The following is a 23,825-nucleotide window of genomic DNA, read 5'->3' as shown; positions in this document are numbered from 1 at the left end:
AATGTGGTCACATTCCATCCCTCATTAGAACCTCTTCACACATTCCTACCACAGTCCACAACATACATAGCTCCCACCTCCTCAAGCCACATTCACATATTCTCTTCCCAACTCTCACTCTACCCACCCCACCCTACTCTCTGGGCAAGTGAGTAAAACCTGATGGTTGACCATTCCCACATTCCATAATCTAACTCGATCTAACCCCTCCACAGACTTCAAGCCTCCTATCCCCCACCCACCTTCACCTCCCAGGAGTCCCTTTTCCACCAAGCCTCCTGCTTATGGGCAAGAGCACCCCCACCCATACTTCCACTCCACTTGCCTTCTTCTTCCTTCCAATTTTCACCCAGAGGGGGCCTTCAGGTCCAATCTAATTCTGCTCTTCCCATCCAATCCAGTTTTTCCTATCCAAGAAAATACAGTCCAGAGCAATATCCACCATCCAATGCATGGAAATTCTCCCTTGTTCAGACTACCTTCCAACACCCAGGGCAATTCCTACTCTGACTTATTGGCTGCCAACTAAAGGTACAATCTCATTGTCAGCTTCCAGGCACTCAGTGGGCACAGGGACCCAAACAGTAGCAAGACTGACTTCAAAGTAAGACTCTACAACCAAACCTGCCAAGATCACCCTCTCTCTGCCTGCTGGTCACCCAGAACACCATTGACAGGACATTCTGCCTGCTTCTCCAACTTCTCCATTGACAAATGCACTGAGGTGAAGGTTGCCCTCTTGCCATCATCCTTGTCAGACACATTCATTTTGCCACTGACCATTTCCAGTTCACATGGTGAATTGAGATCCAACCATAATTGGAACAGCCTTCACTGGCATCCAGCAACCTGCTTTTTGCTCCATAGCCTTTGCAAACTAGTGTCTGCAGCTCTGAAAAAGCGAATATCCTCCCTATTAATGTCTGCTTTTTTCACCAATATTTTCTCATGCAAGAACATTCTTAGTATTCCAATCAGCCCTCTGTTTTCCAACCACCATTTATGTCTACAATCCTCCAACAACCATTACCTTCTCCATTACCACTTCACTTCCTTAAAACTATACAAGTACCCTCCCACTTCAATCCATTGATCTCCAAACTACATCAAACAACTATCTCACCACATTCTAACACACCACTTGACTCTAACAATTCCTCTCATTTCCATCTTGGAAAAAAAAAATGTTGGGATAAGAGTCTCATTCCGAAACACAGTGGGTGAGTCAAAGAGGAAAAATGTAACTTTGATTTCATTTCATTTACATTTTAAATGTAATCATCATTAAATGTAATTCATATGATTACCCTCCCATTACGTATTTAATATTGTCATTTTCTGTCAAAATCTGAACTTCTTTTGCTAGTCCTTTGGTCTGCAGCCAAACCTTTTAGAGCTGTGTGTGACTCTAAAAGGTTCTATTCCTCTGTAGCAGTGTTTTTCAACCTTGTGAACTTTAAGAAGTGTGGACTTCAACTCCCAGAATTCCCCAGCCAGCATGGGTGGGAATGGCTGGGGAATTCTGGGATTATGAAGTCCACACATCTTAAAGTTCACAAGGTTGAGAAACACTGCTCTATGGTAATGTAGACATTTAAGGAGATGTTAAACTGAGGAGCCATGCTTAACTGTGTGGCAACAGCTTTTCAAGACTTACCTGTTAGGGACCATGATAAATTCTATATTCTAAACAGAGTGACAGGTCTAATATAATTATAATAATAGGTATTTCTCCCCAATAAGAACTCTGTTTTGTTTTAACGTCTCAAGTGATCTCAATCAGCTAGTTCTGTTATAATTGTGAAGTCAGTGGAAGGGAAACAATGTTTTTAAGTGATAGCCTGATTGACTAGCTAGATTACTTACTCAAAAACTGAATTGCTTTCAAATTGGTTGAAACAATAATTTGTCTCCATCGAGGGTCTGATAACTTGATAACTGATAACTGATTTTTATCTAGAAATTTATACACAATACATTTTTTTCTTTCATCCATCCTTTTTGAATGTAGATATCTGACAACACTTTGTTAAACAGAGGATTTCTCATTAAACTATTTCTTACAAACTAAGACTATACAATCAAGCTCTTCTTTTGCATTCCTAAAACAGGAACCCTCAAATAACTTTGTTTTTCTCCAACTGAGCTAAAAGGAAGGGTTTTCAACAACTGGGCATAAAGCAAACTTTTTCATACCTGTACAACTACTATTAATCTCTATCCATTGAATGATGGGAGCAGTAGTCAAAGTTATCCAAAAAGCATCTGATTGTGGAAAGTTGACTTAGAACAAGATCCACATTTTCCCCCCAGATCTTTGAGTGGCATACAGAAACATAGGCAGGGAGAAAATAAACGTCTGGGCAGGAATGAAACTAAAACCAAACTAAATTTAATTGAAATCAAATGAATTACATAGGGTTAATTCAATTACTCCATGTATATTTAATTATGTCCCTCTTCCCTCTTTCACAACATTGTAGTATAATAGCAAATTTTGCAGGAGCTCTGGGGCCATAAACAATGCTTTCAGAGACCACGTGTGGCCCAATTGGACAACCTATTATGTTAATGAAGTTCAACCTATAATGGAATGTATATGTAAATACTGTGGGGTAGCAAGGGCGGCTGCAGGAGGTATGGGAAGTATGGTGACTGTGGCTCCACCTCTTTTTAAATTACATTGCATGTATGATGCATATAAAAAGGGTAGGGCTTCAATTGTGTGGTCATGGCCATCTGTAGAGAGTAAGGAAGATGACCTTGATGGAAATATGCAAGAACCATTACCTAGGCAAAAGGGGCTGAAACATTCTTTAAGTCCAGAACAATGAGATAACATTTGGAAGCAGCTCAGGGAGATGCCTCCCTAATTCACTGGAATATAATTTGGGGCGGGGGGGAGTTTACACCATAGTCAGACTTGGAAGGTTTTGCTATGGTAGCCAATCTTGGACACATTATGTGAAGATCTAGCTCTCTGGAGAAGGCTGTAATGCTGGGAAAGGTGGAAGGAAAAAGAAGAGGATGCCCAGGAGAAAGGTGGATAGACTCAGTTACAATAGCAATGAATGCACCATTGGAAAAGTTAAAGGACCAGGTTAGGGACAGATCATCATGGAGAAAATCAATCTGTATGGTTGCTAAGAGTCAACAATGACTCAATGGCATGTAATCAATCAATCAATCAATCGATCAAAGTGGAGTTGATTTCCTGGCCTATCAAGTGGGGCTAACCCCATCATCTTGATGTTCTTCCCCTCTGGCATATATCCTTGGAGGCAGGTTCCTTATAGTAAGGGAAAGCCTCCTCCTGAACTAATAAGTGCTAAAGAAGAAGAGGAAATATTTGTATTTTCTCCCAGTAAGGCAAAATAATCAAGGTTAGAGCTGTCACTTTGAAAGTATCAATACATTTAAAATGGTGGCATCGTTTTTGTACATGTAAGATGCTTCTCTATATTTAAAGAGGCAGAGAGCAAGCCACTTTATTTCAAGATCCCACGTAAGTGTATTTAGAAAAAAGGAAGAAACAAAGTCTTTTGGTTAGTTAGAGTTGAGGGATGACAGAAGACCATGTCAGCTTCATGCAACTGAAAAAAACATTATTTGCATTTCCAATGGGGGAACCATGGTGGAAGAGAGGAGATGCTGAAACTAAATCACATCCAATTTCTCCTTAGATCAGTAGGACAGTTTGTAGCTTGTATTTTCTGAAGATGGGTAAGTGCCTGGAGCCATAGCAACATCCACCTTACCTTGGAAATGCATTTCCATCTCTTGCTGTTTTTACATTTTCTGGAGAGTGCTTTCCCAGATGGAAGGATCCCCTCCATATATAACTTGGGAAGTATTTACATCAGAGGGTTTCTCTCTATAGCTTGTCTGTCAAACACATTTCTCTATCAACATCATGAGATCGGAGCACTCACATGGCAGCAAAATTTTAAGAACAACACTTTCTTCCCCTTTGGATTTCTCAGGATCTTGAGACTTCTGTAGTTGTGTAACTCAGCTCATGAATACCAAGTGGAACCACTGTCTTGTGCTCAATCACCCTCATGTCTATGTGTGATACACACACATATACACACACAGTGTTTTCAGAAAGTGATTGCTCTGGATCTTGTTTATGATTGATTTGATTGATTTGATTTGGTGTCATCCGATTCAGGGGGACTCCGAGCAGCTGACAATATACCAAATAAGATAAAAACAATATAACAAAAACAACACACAACAAAAACCAAACTCTCTTTCTCTCTCTCTTTACACAGTGTGCATGTGTGTGTATACACAGACACACACAGACATGAACAAGATGAACATCTAGTGGAGGTGGCTCTAGCTGGTGGCTGGGAGAACAAGATTCTTTGAGAACTGTTGAAATTCAGAAAAAAGCGGCAAGTAATTATTGATATTGATATTGATACTAAAACAGGTCCTGCCTCAATTCTACGCATCTTGGGGCTATTCCATACTTTACGAAGGCAATGCCTGTCTTCATCACTGACCATAGAATGAGTCTGAAATGGCAGGTAAGTTTGTCATGTCTTACCGTTTCAAAGCACTAAACATTCCCTACACTGTATTTTAACTTATTAACAAAAAACAGAATAGTCTATGTAAATACACCTTACACACTTTTTCCCAAGCTGATGTCCTCTATGTGCGTTGGGGCAGAAAGTCCAGAATTCCCTACCAGCAGTGGGGGGGATGAGAGGAGCTATGAGGCCAGGAGATTAGTTGAGCCTGCCTGTATGATATGGTTTCAGGTAGAGGTTAAAGGGGATCTGTGCTTTAAATAATAGTCCCCTAACCAGACCTTCTGGGCAAATGAGAACACGTTGTTCTTGTAAGATTTGGACATTTCAGTGTCTCACAAAGGTATCCATGAGGGAGAGAAGGGGCAAGAAGGGTCAAACTGACATTGAGATGCAAACCCTGCTTCTTTTCTATGCATGTTGCAACATTGCATGAACTGCAAAAGGGGCAGGTTTCAGAGTGACACCACTACACTCTGTGTAGATCATATAGATGCTGCTGGCTTTTGTCCATTTAAAATATATTAAAAATGTAATTAGGGACATTTTTTAGGTCATTGGGTATAATCTAGTGAGGCTGTGGGTGCCCCAGTACCCATGGGTGCTATACGGCCTTCCTAGATAGCAGCACATGATAAATAGATCTCACCCATCAGGGCAACCAAACATGTGCTCTTGAAAACCACAAGAATTATGTCTGATAAAGTGATCTCTCACTCAGGTCCAGAACCCACAAAACCCGGTTTATTGGCATCTATGGAAAGCCTTGTGTATTTTTATATCAAAATAGCTGAAAGACTAATGTTCTAAATCCATTTAAAATTAATTTGTGTACATTTTGGTAGTAAAGCCCTCTATTTTCAGTGCTGTTCAATCTGTGCAGAGAATCCAGATGGTCCATTTCGAGAACAGCAGCCAAGTTGGCAAAAACAGACCTAATCATTTCAGCGTTTTCTCAGCTCAACCTTTAAGCTGTAACAAAATAAATGAAATGGCAATTTTAAAAAATGCTTCTTATCTATACCCCAGTCCTCTTAGCATATTTGTAGTTCACCATCCAAAGACTTGAGAGCTGCATAAAGGGGTTACAACTGCCCTGTAAAGCAGGAGATAATAACTTTGGGCCCTCAGCTTCACAGGACAAACAGAGTTCTCAGCTCACAACTTCCTATTTTATAGCCATTCTCTACATTTTAGTGGCTACTTATTTTCTACTCTCAGTGAATAGAAACATTTAAGTGAATGATGGCGTATCCTTCATGACCACTGATTTTGCAAATACTCAATTCAGTAAGAACCGCAATTACCTTCATTAGACAACTCTCCTCATGGAAATCCTAGAACTGAAGAAATATGAAATATGTTTTCTCTAACCTTTTATTTCAGTGGGGAGAAGATGGTGAAGGCAATACTAATTGCAGAAAAGCACTGACACGGTATATATTTAAGCATCCAGAAGCAATTCTAGAGCTTGAAAAAGCTATCCATGCTAAATATGTCATGCTCTTCACTTGGGATTCAGGAATCCTCAACACATTTTTTTTAAAAAATCAGTTTCATGTGGTAGTCCTGTATTAGTGTAACATAGATCAAGAGTATTTTTCTTTCAATCCTTAGAATAATCTGGAAATAAAAAAATGCTTTAAAGATAGCCTTGAGTATTATTATAACTTTAGGGCCATCTGAGGCTGGCCCTACCATTAAGCAAAGAAGCCATGCATTTCACAGCATGCTCTGCATTACCTATCCTGGAGCCTGATGGGCAATGTAGTTCTACCACCAGAGTTGGTCAAGGTCAACTCTCTCTTGGGCTCATTTCTGTATGGGCATTTTGTCTCAGATCCTAACAACTTTCCCCTGGTCTCCTTCTCAATGATTTGTATGTGTGGATCATTTCAGGAACTGAATGTCAGTGTCAGAGCTGGCACTGCCAGAAAAAATAAGGTATCCTTCTTAGAAAACAAATGTTTTAAGTTGTTTGGTATTATTTTGACTGGATTGTATTTTTACTCACAGAACAAGAACTTGCAGATATTTTTTCACAAATGCTAAAATAACTTGGGTAGCACTTGGTGGCATTTGCTGTTCTGCCTTAGGGCAGCCAAATGTCACTTGTCAGCCCTAGTGTTTGTCACTCAGACTTCAATCTATCTTCTCTATTGTCAAGCAACACTTTTCTAGTGATTAGAAATCATTTCACTTATATTCTAATAATAGGGAGGGTAGGATAGAGGAAGAAAGATGGGCAAGACCCTTCACCACCCATAATGGCTAAACACATGGCTGATGCATGTGCCAAGTTTGGAAGAGGGAGATTTTATTGTCTCCCCAGTGGGACTGGCTGGTTGCCTGAGTAACTTCAAGATGACATAAGGAAAAACAAACTTGGAGACTCAACAGGCAATAAAATAATTATCACACACAATTGAAGAACAACACACAGAAGTATGAAAATTTTTGATAGCGTTCCTTCACTTTTTTAGATCAGTGGTACTAATTGCTTTTCAGCCATATGGGGTGGTTAGAACAGTCTGCGCATTCATAGAATGCCAAGAAAGGATATTATGAATGCATGTTAAAACAAATATGATTAATATGACTTATTAGAGGTGACATTAGCATGGCTTACTGGATTTATAGACTGGGAGTTTAAGACTGAGCCTGAGATATTATATCCAGATAAATCTATATTTGGTTGCAGGACTCACTTTCTATCCCTTTCATCTTACTCAGATAAATTGGACAAAGATCCTGTGCTGTTAACAGAAATGGAAAACTAGATCTAGCCACCATACTTTCATCTCTTCTAAACCATTCACATTTGGCAAACATCAGTATAGTTTAAGTATATACAAAGCTCCCTGGGGTTTCTTTAATTTGTGTTCTTAGAATTCAGACTTTCACTGAATGAAATCTCTTTATTATGTCATATCATGTTTCCGAAGAGTCAGCTTGATAAACATATTTCTCCACCTGCAGAAAAGAAATCAACTCACATCTTCTTTGTACATCTCCAACTGATTGCACACACACTCTCTTTCCCCGCCACTCTAAGCCTTATAAAGGATAGAGAAATAAACCACAGTGGCTCCCAACAGTGCTTTTGTATGAATCAATGTAACAGGATGAACATGGGTAAATATGAAAATTAGTGGCAATGTCAAAATTGCCTGGACAGCTGGATGAGTGTGGAAGATTATGCGCTAACAGCATCAGCAGCATGTACTATATTAGCCAATTAAACTGAATTATGAGTACTAGTTTCCTAATGAGGGCTGTTGTCCAGCAGGGACTGATCTATGACCTCATTAAAACTCCGAGTGAGCTTAACTGTAGAGTTTTAGTCCTTAAGAAGCCTCTCAATTGGAATGTCTTAACTATGCATATTAAGCACTCTAATCATGAGCAAATGGCATTTGATTAGCGCTCACGCATCAAAGAAGGCGAGAGGCTGTTTCCCAGGCGAAAAAAAAAAAGTAGTAATTATTATTCCTCAGATATTTCACAGAAATATAGAGAGCTGATAAAGATCTAGAGGTCTATTTTAAAAGCACTCCTTCCAATTATGGGCTGTATATTAGAGGCGGACAGGTCACTTCTCCATGTGACTTTTGTGGGTATTCACACTAAGTCTGTTCCAGCCTATTTCCAGTTTTAGTTGCATGAAGAAACTTACATGTACATTTGCATTTAAATATGTATTTAATGTCAGGAACAGCAATAGCAGGAGATTATGTCCAGAAGTTGCAAACTAAGGCTTAATTTCTTGCAATACCTTAAGATGGGCTAGCTGGGATCAGCCAGGATACAAGTCACATTTGGGGTCTGCTTCAAAGTTGCTTATCATGAAAATAAAGTCCATGAATGGCCTGGCGTGGTCTGTTCTATGTCCAGTACATACATATTAGATTGTTCTGATCAGCTTTTAAAAAGCTGCTTGAAAACTATTTTTAAATCTAAATCAAGTAATATTTGCTGCTTTCTTAGCCTGACAGATTCCACCAGCTTATTCAGAGACTTATTGCCACCGTTTCTGAACATATTTTTTCTAAACAAACCTTTCTAACTATACTTCAATTACATGGAGACATTTTCTAATATGTTTCAACTTTTTTTGCATCAAGAATTGCACTACAGCTTTTGAAAAATTTGATGGAGAGGCTACTTTTTAATCTGCGTATTATTAGAATTGGCTAATCTGCCACTTGATGAGTTAAAGCTCAAAGTTCATGGGAGTGCTGGTGTCCAGCCACCCTGCCAACATGTCCTGCAGTGAATCACAGATCTCTTTGATCATATTTATTCCCTTTAACATTTGGCCCTTCGTAATGGTACTGCTTCAGCAATTCCATTATCATGGCCATGCTACATGTATGTGTGCCTAGATATCACTCTATTATTTATTTTTTTATTTATAATTTGGAGGCTGCCTAACTCCAAAAGACTATGGGCAGCTTACACTTAAGTAGCAAGAAACAATAAAAATTGAGAAACAAATCATGGATGTCCAGAGGAGAAAATTATACATGTTAACAAGAAACAACTTACAGGAGTTCAGCAACCACCCTATCCCAAGGCCTGGGAGAACAGTCAGATTTTTAGAGATTTTCAGAACATCATCAGGGTAAAAGCCATACAGATATCTGGCAAAATACTATTCCAGAACACCACAGTGCACACAGCAGGCACCACAATAGTGCAGGCAAACTTCCTAGGTCCTAATAGATGACATTGTATACACACACGTACACACCCACACACATCTGTCTGTCTGTCCATCCGTCCATCCATCTATCCACATAAACTCATCCACATCAAACTCATATAAACATTTTATACCGTGTAGAAGGTACATTTTACCTCTGCTACTTGGAGATGCATTGACAGGCTGCATAGAAAGCAAATAAAATACTATAAGTGTTATATAAAATCACATATGCTTTCTTCCAATAGCTTTTTAAATGGATGCTCCTAAGATTTTGGTTCTTCAATAATAATCTAAAGCTGAAAGAAGATTTACTTCCAATTTCTCGAGCTCTCAAATTTGCTTCTCTTAAAAAAAAAAAAAGAGTCTTGTGCGGTTACAGGATTTTTCAAAGGCTGTTTTGTGCAAGTGCATAAATAACCAAGATTATGATTTTTTTCACTACTGAGCCCTGCAATTTAACAAGATACTTCCAGCACACACAACATGCCTTTTGTGTTAAAAAGAAAAAGGTAACAATGAACATTGAAAATACTTCCTGGAAGTCAATATCTCTACCTTCATTTGTAGATTCAGTAAACAAATCTCATTCTGTAAGCTTCTTGGTAAATGTGTTCTTAAAGTGTTCAATATGAGGCCAGGTGAAATTGTTTTATATAATGCTATATTGGGGGAAAAAAAATTGATTTGCAGTGCTCATTCCTGGCTGAGGGGCAGCATTGATAGCAGCGACTCAGTCCATGTATCTGAGCTTGTGCTGAATTCCAATAAAGCAGCAGGAGTAGAGTAGATTGAAGGACTGGATGGACAAAGGCCTGGACCTTTCCCTCACTGGGGTTTCCCACCAAAAATGGCTTTCCTCTAACCACAAGGAATGACTTGGGAGGAAAGCTTAGCAGTATGGGACAGCAGTGAAGCTAGAGGTGCACCTAAGACTTACTACCTGCTGACATTTCAGAAACATTTCAAAAACAGACAGGCTAGAGCAATGGGTCCTGCAAGAGGTCTTTAATGCCACTTCCCCAGGCACATTTCCCTCTCTCAGATCTTAAAGGGATTAGATAAAAAATGTCCAAGACCTTTTTTTCCCTCACAGGACAGGTCGCCGAACAATGGTCTTAAGTCTCAGGCAGGCAGATTCTACTTTAATATTCATAGCAGTAAGAGGAATCCAACAGAGGAACCAGTGAGATAGTAAGCTCCTCTTTGCTAAGTACATTCAGACAAAAGCTGGAGAATGATTTGTCAGAGATTCTTTCATTGGGGTTCTGACACCAAGTAGGAGTTGAAGTCATTGATATCATTTAATTTTAAATCTAAAGGACTACAGATACCCCAGATCAAGCTTTAAATTCTCAAGATCTCAGGAATATCTCCTCCTACAGAGTTTTCCTGTTTAACCCCTAAGGTCATCTGATGTATCCATATTCCAAAATTCAGCTACTTTCCAAGTGGGCACTAGGTGGGCCTCCACTGGGAACAGGGATTTTCTCATTGGGAGCTGAAATGTTTTGAAACCCTCCACTGTTTCAATTAAAATTTCTGTTCCAAAGATATTTGAAAATATCTATTAAAAAATTGAATAGCTTTGAACATCACTGTGATCTTAACTACCTACTGTTAGCTCCAAATTCTACTTTTACTTTGGAGGAGAACCACATGACTGATGGAAAGGTTGATTGGTTTAACATCCACATGTGACTTTTTTTCATTTATAATTTCTTCATTGCTTTAATTTTGTGAAAAGCTTGGAATAAGGGTAAGAATAAAAATGAATAAATAAAATCATGTATGGACCAAATTCACTTTTCTATTAATCCTGTGGGTAAGGCTGGTATTATAGAAGCTGCATAAACATTTCTAGGGGCTCATTTCACTTATGCATATGAAGTGTTTTTATTAAGCTTTACTGTGAAACTGTAGTCAAATGAAGCCGCTAAATCTAAAATTCCAAGATCTGTATAAACTTATACTTTCAGACTCAGAGTTAAGTTTATACCTCAGGACAAGACTGTGGCCTTTTCCAGAACCTTGCATGAAAAAAAGTTCAGCCCTAATTTTAATTTCCCAGCTTGTATCAAAGTGCCAATGCTTATGGAGCCCTAAAGTACAATCACTAATTTTGGGGGGCTACGGTCCAGATGTGGAATTCTGAGACGATGCTTGAGGCCTACTTGCAAAATGGTGACCATACAGGGAATTCTTAGCATTTCCCAAATGGATGCCACAGTAGAAACAGCCAGACACAAAATACTAACTTATCAAACACAAATTGCTCAGGATGTTCCATCTGTTACCTCTATTTCGCCTAAGATATTTCTTACCACCAGCCCTTTTCTGGATGGTTGGATATATTTCCAAATAAAGTTCTGGTGCAGCCGACCCCTGTTTTATTTTCTAAGAATGCCAGTAGGACACATATATGCATAATATGGTTTATAGTAATTTAATCTGCTTTATTCTGCTTTACTACATTTTATGAGATTTTTTTGATTAGGCATTTTGTTTTATAAAGAAAAGTGGGGTTCTTTTTCCTCATTCAGACAAACAAATATCATATGGTTAATGTAGCCTATTTTAGATCATCCTTCAGATTTTGCAAGATTGCGAAGTAGGACTCTTTGCTTTGACACTGTTTAAAGAATGGAAACAAACATTTTAATATTTGAACTTTCAACTCTGGCACATGAAACATAATGTCATGAATGCTTCACTACATGAATAATCTCCTCAATACAGAATTTGTGCTGTAGGCTACCCTTAGCAATGATACTCCAGGAGTATCTTCTACAGCTGGAATGTAAAGTCTCATATTTATCTCAGTTTCTCACAGAATTGCTAGGCATATTTAAGCCAATGTATTTGCCTGCTGTCAGTACAGTTTAATTGGATTTAGGTTTCCTACTCTTAATATCTTAATTAATTTAATACAAATATCACAGCCTCAGCAGCATTAGCAAGGGATCACCATCAAAAGATTTCATGAAACATATGAATATCTAGCAGCTCTCACATCCTCTTATCACACTTGGTCATCTGTGTAGAGAAGACCAATCGGTAATTCTTTGTATGTGTTTTATACGATACACACACAGTTGATACTGTCTAAGTCAATGGAAACATTTGGTCTTGAATATTTTATTTCCTGAATCTGGCCTGTTTCCAAATAACTGTAAGAAAGCTGACAAAATATTTATTTCAGCTATTCAACTTGGTTTCAAAATTTAAGCTTTTTTACCAGGTAGTGGAAATGTGTGACAATTTTTTTTTTTTTTTTTGCTTGTCTTTCATATTGTGGTCCCATTCTTAATCGCGGTGGCATAACCAGTCATGTGTTTATTTTTGCTTTTGTTTTTGATCCCTGAACTGTGGCTACACATTGTCAATTGTGGTTTTTGTTCTTTGTTTTTCTTTTTGGATAATTGTTCTTGGTGGATCATTCACAGATGATTTATATCAATTTCAGAGGCGTAGACTTAAGTGAAATCAATCTTAATTGCTACAATGAAGTGACTCATAAAGTAACACTCCTGTAAATGGTAATCTCAGATGAGATTAATATGAAAGAGTGACACCACATTATGCATAGCCTTCTTCTCAGAAGCATAGGAGCACCTAATCTGTGCTCTACTTCCTCACTTGTTTCTCCAGCATGATTACAAATACTGTCTGCTCCCCAATGTAATTACAGATTTTCGTTGATTGCTCTTTTTGTACATCTATCCCATAGCCACTCTTATTATATATCTTCCAGAATCCATTGATTATTTTTCCTGTATCCACTTTGAGGGCTTCAGTGCCTGTTTACTAGTAGCTAAACTGTAACATCTTCCTTCTGGCCAGCATTTATTTCCATTGTCTGGATTTACATTTCTGTTTGCCCAAAAGTGGCTTTATGGATCAACTCAGACGTAGTTGCTATTCCTTTTCTTTTTAGCATAATCAATGTTCTATGCAGGTGTAACGATTCTGACTCAATCAATCCATGCTACCTTGGCTGCATGGTTAACAATTGTCCACCCCATATTACTGATCTAAAGAGACAGAACAGGAAGAAAGCCTGGTCCTTCTCACGAGGTTGATGAACTGGTCAAACCTTTCTTAGTCATCTGGTTTGTCTCTCAGTAATCTTGTCTCTAAAATGTCGTGCTTTGGCCAGAAATGGAAGATAGTGGGTGACCTAGTAAGTGGTCTTGAATGTTGAATCTTAACATTGAAACCAGTGCATGGGTGCATGATCCTTGCTTCCTAAACTTTTTATGTAGCTCTTGGCAATTGCTGATTTTCAGTAAGAAAATTAAGCTTAATGATTTTAACATTATAAAAAGCAAGGGGGTAAAATGTTACTGGAGATTAGAAATTGTGACTTTTTCTTCTGAATCCAGTCACCTCCTGCTTTGTCCACATCTAATTCTCCCTAAAAGGCTGCATACCCATGATCTAGTATGATCTAATCCCTTTCTTCCTTTTTTCTTTGTTATGCACAACATTCTAGAATAATGAAAAGAAATTTCACAGGATGATTTTGAAAATACATACATCTATTCTTCCTTTGCATTAAATCACCCCAGTGTTAGACATCTAATTTCCCTTTTCACTATTTTGAGTTATTCATTATAAACTCCATGCTCAGAAAGTAAGATATGAGTAAAATTTACATTGTACCTGATGTATAGCAAACTGGAGGTGTACAGGGAAGCTGAGTTACTGCCTTTTAAGGAAATTAATGATTAGAAAAAAATTGAACTAGAAACCTTTAATATTACAATATCATAATACTTTCCAAAGTTAGATCCAGGCATCTATGTGGTCAGAAGTAAAATTATAGGTCTTATTGGAAAAGTGTAGATTCTTCTTCTATTTTGTAACTGTTCTGCATTAGATAAAAGCTCTCCATATAATTTAAAAAGTGAGAATATGCCCACACTATGCCAGCCAAAGAATTATGCAGCTTTGGAAATATATCAGCACCTGACTTTGGTGCTAATAAATGAGGCAATGTAAAATGATTCTATAGTCTTCTTTCAAATGTGACTCAATTAATTTATATATAAGTTAAATTACTTTAATAGAACATTTAACAATTTTATATTATTACCCAATTGTGAGGGGCTTGCAATGTTGTACATTACACCCTTTAGTTATTCATTTCAAGATAAAGCAAAATTAGGAACTATAATAGATTGAGGGGGAAAATTCCCATGTCTTCTTCCTTCCCATACTTCTATTATCAAGAATTTTTCTGTCTTAATTTTATTCCTTGAAATGGCTTTGAATCACAGACTGCTTTGAATCTTAGAGTAATATGAATGATGAAAAGGAGGAACCATAGCCTGACCCGCATGTGTATATTTTATTTTCATGTAATTATTATGCAAATTGATATGGCCACCCATCTACCAGAGGAACTCTGGACAGTGAATGAGGATAAAAACATAATACAATAATAAAAATCAATTTAAAGAAAGAAATATGTCAATGTTGAGGCCCCAGTCAAAATCTCACATTCATAGATCACCCACAACCATGCCAAAGTTCCCTTAGCATCCTGGTCCCAGATCCTGGGGGAAATGACAGGTCTTCCTCACCTTTCTGAAGGCCAATAGGGTCAGGGCCATCCATATCTCTGGGGTGAGGTATAATGGTCCAGTGTTAGGTTTGGACTAGGGAAAAACTGGATTCAAAATCTCTTTCTACATGTATCTCACATGGTAAATTCACCTCTCCCTTCAGCCTAACTTACTCTATAGGCTCATTGTTGTGAAGATTAAATGCAAGAATCCTTTGGGTACAACCTAGAGCTCTTAAAGAATAGGAAGGCAGTTTATGGCCCACTGGCCATATGTACTCACCAAAAGCTTCTTTTGCAGGTGCTTCCTATAGCCACATCACCAAAATCCAACAGTTTCCTGCCAAAAGATAGTGGCATATTTTAATTCATTGTATCGGTATCTGTCTATCTTCTGCAAATCAGACTTGATTCCTGGCAACTAGACACCCATTCAGTTTTCTTGGCAACATTTTCAGAAGTGGTTTGCCATTGCTTTCTTCCTGGGACCAAGAGGGAACAACTGGCACAAATTCACCCAGATGGCATCCTTGCCTAAGGTAGATTTCCTCACTCCTAATCCAACTTGTTAACCATTAGCAAAACTAGCTCTAATCCATCTCGCAGCCTCCATCTATAATTTTATCCCTCTGCTATTCCTGATTAATTCTGAATTCTGGGAATAGTTCCTTTCTGCTTTATAAAATTAGGGGAGGAAATTATTCTTATATTTTTATAAGCAGATCCGTTTTACCCTGTTTGATTTGTTTTTACTTGAGACTTCAGGGTATTAGTATATATTATTACTTTTATAATAGCGTCTTTAAAGACAGATTTGGCTTCACTGCATCTTTGCTTTCTTGTGGCAGCACCGATGCTGTGGAACAACCTCCATGCAGTGATCAAACTAGCTCCCTTTTTGTTGGTTGCCTGGCAGCTCTTGAAAACCCCTGTTTTGGAGAGTCTTCCCCTGGTTTGATTTGAGCTGGCCATCTTTTCTCTCTTTTCCTTTCCTGTTCTTGTGCTGCTGCTGTGTTTCTATTCTTTGTTCCGGGTTTGCTTTAAATGATTTTTTTTCCTGTGTAAGCCACCAAAAAGTCATTTTGATTGTGGTGGGACAGAAATATGTTTAATAAATAAGTATCTAAAAGTTACTGTTCAGTGCCATTCTGAAACACCTACAAACTGATGTGCTGTGCCTAGTTTCATGCAGAAATTAAAGCATCTGGGTTTCAGCAGGAGAGGATGGAATTACTACTGAAAACTGATGCCCAGACTGTGTTATATAAACCTCTGGAGCAGTGTTTTTCAAACTTGGCAACTTTAAGATGTGTGGACTTCAACTCCTAGAATTCCCCGGCCAGCATGCATCTTAAAGTTGCCAAGTTTGAAAAACACTGCTCTAGAACCAAGGAAAAAATATTAAATTCGGAACTGCGATGGCTGTTTATTCCTTAGCAGTGTTAAGTTCTGATCTCAGCCTGGAGGAGGAAGGTGTACCTTGAACATATGGTCTGAAAGCTGCCAGTGAACAGGCAGGCCCTGAAGATGTCTTCCAGGAGTGCTCCTTGGTTGCCCACCCATGTACTGTTCTGGCTTCTTCCAAATCGGGAGAATGAAACACAGTTGCAGCTCCCCCACTCAGGCTCTGGGTCCTCCTAGGCTTCCTGGCCATAAAATTAGGTAATGAAAGAGAACGTGGCCTATCTCTTGCCATAATGAAGAGAGAGAATTAGTCTGATGAAATGGCATCAAAGGCTGCAACCTCTTGGTGTATGAGGGAGCAATGGGACATCCAGAAACTTTGCTTTGTGCAAAGAAGTTGAGGATTGATCACACTGCACAAATGTAAGAAAGCTGGAGACTTTTGCTGATATCTAAAAGCCTATCTGTATATACTCCAGACTCAAGTTTTGTGCCACATACATACTTAAATAAAATGTATAAATATTGAGTCCTATTGCTTTATTTATAGCAGGAGAGTGAAATATCCAGAGTTTAGTTGCAGGCTTTTGTTCACTACTAACACAAGATGAAAATTTGTCAACACCACACTCCCCTCCCCCAGTATTCTGGCCATTGGATGATTGGAAACTTTCTCCCTTAAATGTATGACCAGTGGGAACATTCAGGTGTGTCTAAAGTCTGCTCTGTGTCTGTGTTGATATATCATTTTATTCATTCAGTCAAATATTCATCATGTTGTATGATGCTGCAAACTCTGCACTTGTTTTTATATATAATTCTTCTGAAGCCATGCACTTAGGTTTACAATTTCCCCTAACAGTCATAAATATATATAATACATACTGTTATTGTACAGAAATTTTCAAAATACATACACTTGTTCGGATGTAACTTCAAAAATATTCATTGTTTTGCATGAATGTTTAATGGGAAAATGAGAGAAATGCATTAGTACTCATCTATGCTGAGACAGACTCTCTTCTGGTAGATGATGCTATTTTTATTTTAATTTCAAATAAATCCATGGAGGATTTCTTTTATATACCTGATTCGGGGTAGTGGTGGTAGATTTCAGCCAATCAAATTACCCAGGAGTAAGCCCCACAGAAGTTAATGAGACTTTCTTTAAAGTAAATGGTTTAGGATTACACTATAAATGATATTTTTCAAAATAATTAACCTCATTGCATCGTAACTCTTCCCCAAAAAGGCATAATCTCAAACTGTAATTATCCCAAATGTTTACATATCAATGGGATCAGGCTTGAAAAATAGATTTACTAGCTATTTTCCAACAGACCTTCATAGGATTGGTCTGCATACTCTCCTAGCACTGTTTCCAGAAATTATCTGAACTCGAAAGGGATGTCCCACGCATCACTTAATATACCACTTTAATATCCAAGAGTGACCTTCCCCGTGACCAAAATCCTTTTATAATGTCTACTCACAAGTTAGTTCCATTTAGCAAAGGTTAATTCAGACACATCCAAATCAATAGGCTATTAATGATAAATAGTCTATTGACTGCCCCTCTAATAGCCTCTTTGAATTGAATACTAATATCAGTTTCTCTTCCAAGCAATGAAATTTGTTTTTAAAAAGAAAATGTAAGGACAAGAGGGCTTAATAAGCAAATCCTCTCTCCCATTAAGAAGAAAATTGAGTATTGCCATAATTTAAAGGGGCAATTCAAGGAGGCAATTCAGAGATATCATTTTCAGTGCCTCCAGCCCTAATAAACAAGAAGCAATAGAATATGCTGCAAAATTGTCAAGGGCAAATATTAGTTTAAATAAACCAGTCTTCATATGGTTTTCTCTGATTTTTATATCTTATCCCACACCAAACAAACTCTATTTGCTCTGGAAAAAGAAAAAGAAAAAAAGAAAAAAAAGAAGGTATCAGGCAAAACAAACAAACAAAAAAAAATACAGCAACACTAGAATATGAGAGAGTAACCATCAAAGAAGAGAATTCTAGAAAAATGAGCTAGTATGGATGCACCACTCATGTCATAGGATTGTATTCATTCTTTCAATCTTTTCAGGTAACATTCAGGTGAGATGAATGTTAAATGTGAATACCTTCACATCTGGTCACATCTCATATCTTTCATACTTTAATGGTAACATTCAAAACATGTCAAAGAAAGTCTAAAATATATTCTATATCCAATGGCAATAAATTTATTTTAAAAGGTATTTAACAAGGGTGTTGAAATGTGATAATCAAAATTCTGCAACCAGCCATGTCTAAAAATAACCAAAAGTAGAAACAAAAATAATTTCTGTTATTGATGAATACAGTTAACTGTAGACTGTAGAATAGCACCACAACCAAAGATTGCAGTATCTTGCTTGGGGGCTATCATTGTTCTACTCACTTTATAAAGTACCTAGAACAACAGATGAAATAGCTTATCTAATGGCCAGAGATACTGGGAGTTGGGAAATTCTGGGAGTTGAAGTCCACAAATCTTAAAGTTGCCAAGGTTGAGAAACACTTATCATTCCTCCTATAATGGTATATGGGAATGATCTTGGGAGACAGGAGGAAGAGCCACAGCCTAGACATCAATCTGATAAACAAAATTTGAGTCTAAACAGGAGGGGTGTCAAAAGCATTGCAGAAGGGACCCTCACTATTTTTGGGATGATAAAAGTGAGGGACAAGAGGGGTACTGTCAGACTTGCAAGATTCTGTTAATGTAACCTTACAATACATGTAGAGCTAGTATTCTTGGCTGGGCTTCTTGTCTGGACTACCTCGCAAGACTAACACCTCCACTCTGTATTTGAGTACAGGTAGTCCTTGCTTAACAACCACAATAGGGTGCAGAAAATTGGTTGTTAAGTGGGGTGGTCATTAAACAAATCACCATGTGACCAGACCCGATTTTACAACCATTTTTACAGTGGTTGTTAAGCAAATTATGTGATCATTAAGCAAATCCAGCTTCCCCAAGCAACACTGGCTTCATCCATTAACTAGAAGTTTCCCAAGGAGGGAAAGTGGGAAAGTCAGAACCCAACCTGTTTCAACTTCTTAGTAATTCAAGCTTTTTTTCTAGATGATCCTGCAGTTTCAGTCACTACATATCACTTTCTGTCCCACAACCTGGGATGCTTAAGAAGAGCTCTTCCATATAGGCCTTTCAAACATCACCTAGAGACTAATGGGCAACAAATCACCCTGAGCTCTTGAAGTCACCATGGCAGATCAAGGTCTCTGGGTGCCCCTTCTTGCCCACCCCCTGCAAAGAAACAAGCTGCCAGGTATGCTAATGTTTGTTTTCAGCCCCTCCTCTCTGCAAAACCTGCCAGGCTGAAGGCCAAATCATTGTTTTCAGAATGGCAGTCAAATGTTTTATGTTGCCTTTTTAGGGATTTAAATGCTGCAAGAGGTTCTATGCACTCTGCAGGTGTCTCATTAAGACATATGCATGTCAGTCCCCATAGCCTAGCTGAACTTGTAGCTATTTACATTTTCCTAGGAGGTTGAGTTTCCAGAAGACATGAAATAAGAGAGGCCAATCTCTCTCAAGGTCTTTTGCGTGCCTTTTTTGATAAGAGCCAACCAGGTAGCAATTGGTATTAGAAATGACTTGAAACACAACAGCACTATAGGGATTCGGCAAACATAATGATATACTACCGCCTGCTTCTGTTTGCAAGGACTAGCAAAGGAAACAACGAGTTTTAGTAGTTGCTTGAGGCATAAGAGAGGAAGAAAGAAGGACTCACTTAATTGTATTGAAGCATTCAGCTTTGTACTCTCTCTGCACTATAGAAGCACAATGGATTGCAGTGATCTCCAAGGATCAGAGAAAGGGAAGATTTTTTTATTATTATTATGAACACTGGTAGGAAATATTGCATTGTAATATACCCCATTTTAGCCAGTCTAGAAAGTTCAGGATTCCTCATACACACAGCTTATGCAAGATTGTGAGTTCACGTGGGTAGCCTAAAGCTTGGGTGGGGAAATTTCTCCTCCCCTCCAATATATTTCCTTGGAGCTGCATGCCAAAATTAGTCAGATCTGAAATATATGGCTTGTGTTAAAAATAAGCAAACGTGCACATGTACTTATAAGTACACATGGAGGCATACGCACATCACTCTGAGCTATTCATTCATAAATGCTTCCCATCCTCTGAACACACACACTCATATGTCTCTATTGCTGTTTGTATTGGGATAAATCCTCTTCATTTCAACAGGAAGTGTTATTCTAACACACACCTGGTATTGGGGGAGAGGGGTTGATCCCGATCTGCACCCCAGCGTGGGGATAGGAAGGTTTTAAGTCATGCTCAGTATTGCTAGGCTCCCATTATATGCAAGTAATACTGGGGGAAAGCTCTGTTTTCTCCATGGGAGATGTGCAGATAGTAGGAGCTCATCCTGAATTTCCTTTTGGAAACTAGGAATTCTCTTAAAACAAAACAATCTGATGTAATTCCATATACATTTGTCTTTTGCATCAAGTTTTGTGGGAATCTGCTCCTCCAGTCTCTAATTGTTCCAAACGCACGTTTTAAGACAATTTGACTTTTGCATAGTTCTCTATTTTATGAGTTGCATGGGAGCTGCTGAAATAATAGGGAGGACAAATGATGGCTTAGGGCCTTCTCTTGCTTGGAAACTAACTAGGTACTAACATGCTTGGCAACATCTTTTTTCTGCCGTGTCTTCCCAAGGCAACCTTCATTGGGTGCCCAGTACATGAGTCAGACAGGCTTAAGTTGTCCTTAGCTGCACCCATGCTAAAGTGGTATTTTCCTCCCCTATTCCTACATCATCAAGCCTCAAGGTCTATAACATTTGTCACTGAGAACTTGGAAGGAAGTACAAGTATTTGGAAGGAGGCTTTAGCCACTTTAAACACAGGCAGCAGAGGCAGAACAGGGATTGGTAATGGAGATTGTAAATCTCATGCTGGTTTCATTTTCTGCCACCTCAAGATGGATGGAGAACACTTCAAACCAGTGATTTCTTAATTCAGTGCATTTGATTGGTCTGCTTAAATTTCTAGAAAAAAAAATCTTATTAATTTTCCAAAGTAGCCTACCTTGTACAGTTTCCTTCTGTAGTCTTTCTTTCTACTGAGTCTTTCACAAGTGCCCTCAGATCCTGCAATTTGGCCAAAACCTAAAACATGCAACTCCTTTATAAACATCAGTTCCCTTACTAAAGGTCCCATCTCAGAGATTTTCCTTAAATTGCTTGACTCCCATGCATAAACCAAGCTGGAAATGAAGCCAGCTTATGACATCCTTTATGGACTTCATCCTCTTCCTTTGCTTGCATGTCATAATCTTTGGCTGGCAGATTCTCCTGATCCCTTTCATTCATTCTGGGAAAGCAAGTGCCAGTCATTCTCCTTTCTTCGCCAGGTCCTTGAGAATACTGGTTTCTATGAACAAACCTTTTCTATTGACTTCCCTTCATACTTGACACCTTCCAGTCTGATACATGTAACCAGTGATGATTGATGAAAGGGAAACACCACTATTTTACTACTTTTCCTATCACTTGGGTTAGAAGGGGAAACTGACAGAACTCTTGTTAATGTCACCTGGTTGAAAGCAAAATGAAAAAAAAAAAAACTTTTTTTCAATGTTTATTTTTTATTTATTTAAATTTACCATAGCCTCTCAATTCCAATGGAAACTGGGTGGTGTACCAAATGACAACAATAAAAAATCCATAAAAACAGATAAAGCCTAAAAGCACACAAGCAGCCCAGACCAAAACAATAAAAAATGACACAAATCAAAAAATTTTATGAAGAACTTTAAATGAAAAGAATAAAAGTCAATACAAACAAAAAAATACAAACAAAAAAATACAAAAAAGAAAGGGGAGAGTGTAGAAAAGAAAAAAAAGGGGCAGGGGTGAGAGAAAAAGAAAAAGTAACTTCCCCCTTCATACCAGCAGGTAAAAACAGTTTTAATAGCTTATCACCATCTCTAAATAAAACATAATCTCTCTTCTGCCCATAACTCATCTCTTAAGTAACAAAAAAAACCAACAACCCCAAAACAAAACAAAATCCTAATGCTTCATCAATCATTCTTTGTCAGCAAAAGTCCAGTAAGGGCAGCCAGAAAGAACTATTTCCCTCTTTTAGCCCTGATCACACAAGCCAATGTTATAAATTTTCTCTGAATTTTTAAAATTATTCATTAACCCCTTGAAAAAAAAGTCCCAGAGGTAATCTGCTGATCATTTGTGTAGCCAAACAAAAATCCTTCAGAACTTTAACGGATTTCTTTTGGAGGTCCATTAGATAAAGTTTATCCTTTTGTTTGTCATTTCTAAAAAAGTATTTCCAAACCTTAGCAGAGCTCTTTTGTATATCCAGAAGGAAAAAAAAAATCCAAATCAATTTCATGGTTTGATATCTGTTCACCTCCTCTAGGGGATAAATCATCCATTGGATCCATTTGCATTACATTTAAGTCCTCCTTCAAATTAATTTCATAAACATCCATTACAACTAGTTCTTGTTTTACAACTTCATTATATTTTGTCCAGTTTCTCAAACAGTTGATCCATTCTATCCAGCAACTTGGCTGAGAGGTATTTTAAAGTTTGCACTAAGGATTTCTGCTCCATTTTCTTTGTCCTCTGGCTTTCTGTAAGGTCCAACCTTCAAGGTCTCCTTATCATAAAGAAACAAAAGCAATCGCCATTTTCCCATGAGAAGATATCTTCTAATAAATTCAAAACTATAATTCCAAATTTCTCTGGCCCCTTAATGCATTATTAACTTTCCAAAATCCATATACTAAACAGTCTTTTGCTGCGTAGTCTCCCCAAAAATCATATATTTTCAAAACATTTAAGATCAAATGTACACCATTGTCTTGTAAGGAGGTGGAGACTCACCCAATGAATACAGTAAAACCTTGCCAGTCCGAAGGGTCTTAATCTCTCCAGTATACCACACATAAAAAATTGCAAGTGTGAGCTTGATGTCATTCTGACTCCCAGCCACTCCACTCATAAGCTGACTATAAAATGGCAGTTTCCATGGTCTACTCATGAGTAGCAGCTGTCTGGAATCACGTGGATGAGCTCAATGATTTCTCCATTGATCCAGAGAGATTACGCTGGGCTGGATCCAACATCCAGTCACGATTTCCCTCACAAAACTGTCTTACTAGCCAGCAAGCCAGTAAGATGTCAGTTTGCCATGGCGCTCATAGGAAGTGTCCTAAAATGGACACAAATCAAATAAAACCAAACAGGAGCCCCCAAAATACAACAATACATTAACCCCAGGCCTGTGACTAAAGTGAGGTTTTAAGAGCTTTCTGGAACTTTAGGAGAGAAGATGCTGTCCTTATCTCTGAAGGGATGCTTTTCCACAGGGTATGGGTTTCATCAGTGAAGTTACAAAGAGGAAAAAAATGGGTCGAGGGAACCAGCCTTTCATTCTTCCACTGGTGAACTTGCCTAAAAAGAAAAGTATCCAGTGATTCACTGGTATATGGGTGAAGCAAAGCAAAATAAAAATAAAAATCAGAGTTCACTTGTCCCAGTCCCTT

At 38.2% G+C, this 23,825-nt stretch overlaps 1 protein-coding gene across 1 annotated transcript in view; it reads right to left on the bottom strand.

Annotated features, from left to right (window-relative positions):
* TYRP1 (tyrosinase related protein 1) overlaps positions 1-23,825 on the bottom strand; it is a 279,196-nt gene that overhangs the window by 211,301 nt on the left and 44,070 nt on the right. The window contains exon 2 of the mRNA XM_088130526.1: positions 15,102-15,158. The gene's annotated coding sequence lies outside the window, so the exon portion shown is untranslated. The remainder of the gene's footprint in view (positions 1-15,101; positions 15,159-23,825) is intronic.

Source organism: Python bivittatus, unplaced genomic scaffold, assembly GCF_059951505.1.
Source record: "Python bivittatus isolate LINGU-HERP-01145 unplaced genomic scaffold, Pbiv_v1 ctg000850_np1212, whole genome shotgun sequence".
Lineage (NCBI taxonomy): Eukaryota > Metazoa > Chordata > Lepidosauria > Squamata > Pythonidae > Python > Python bivittatus.
The sequence above is the reverse complement of the archived record's forward strand: the minus strand, read 5'-3'. Positions and strand labels throughout refer to the sequence as shown.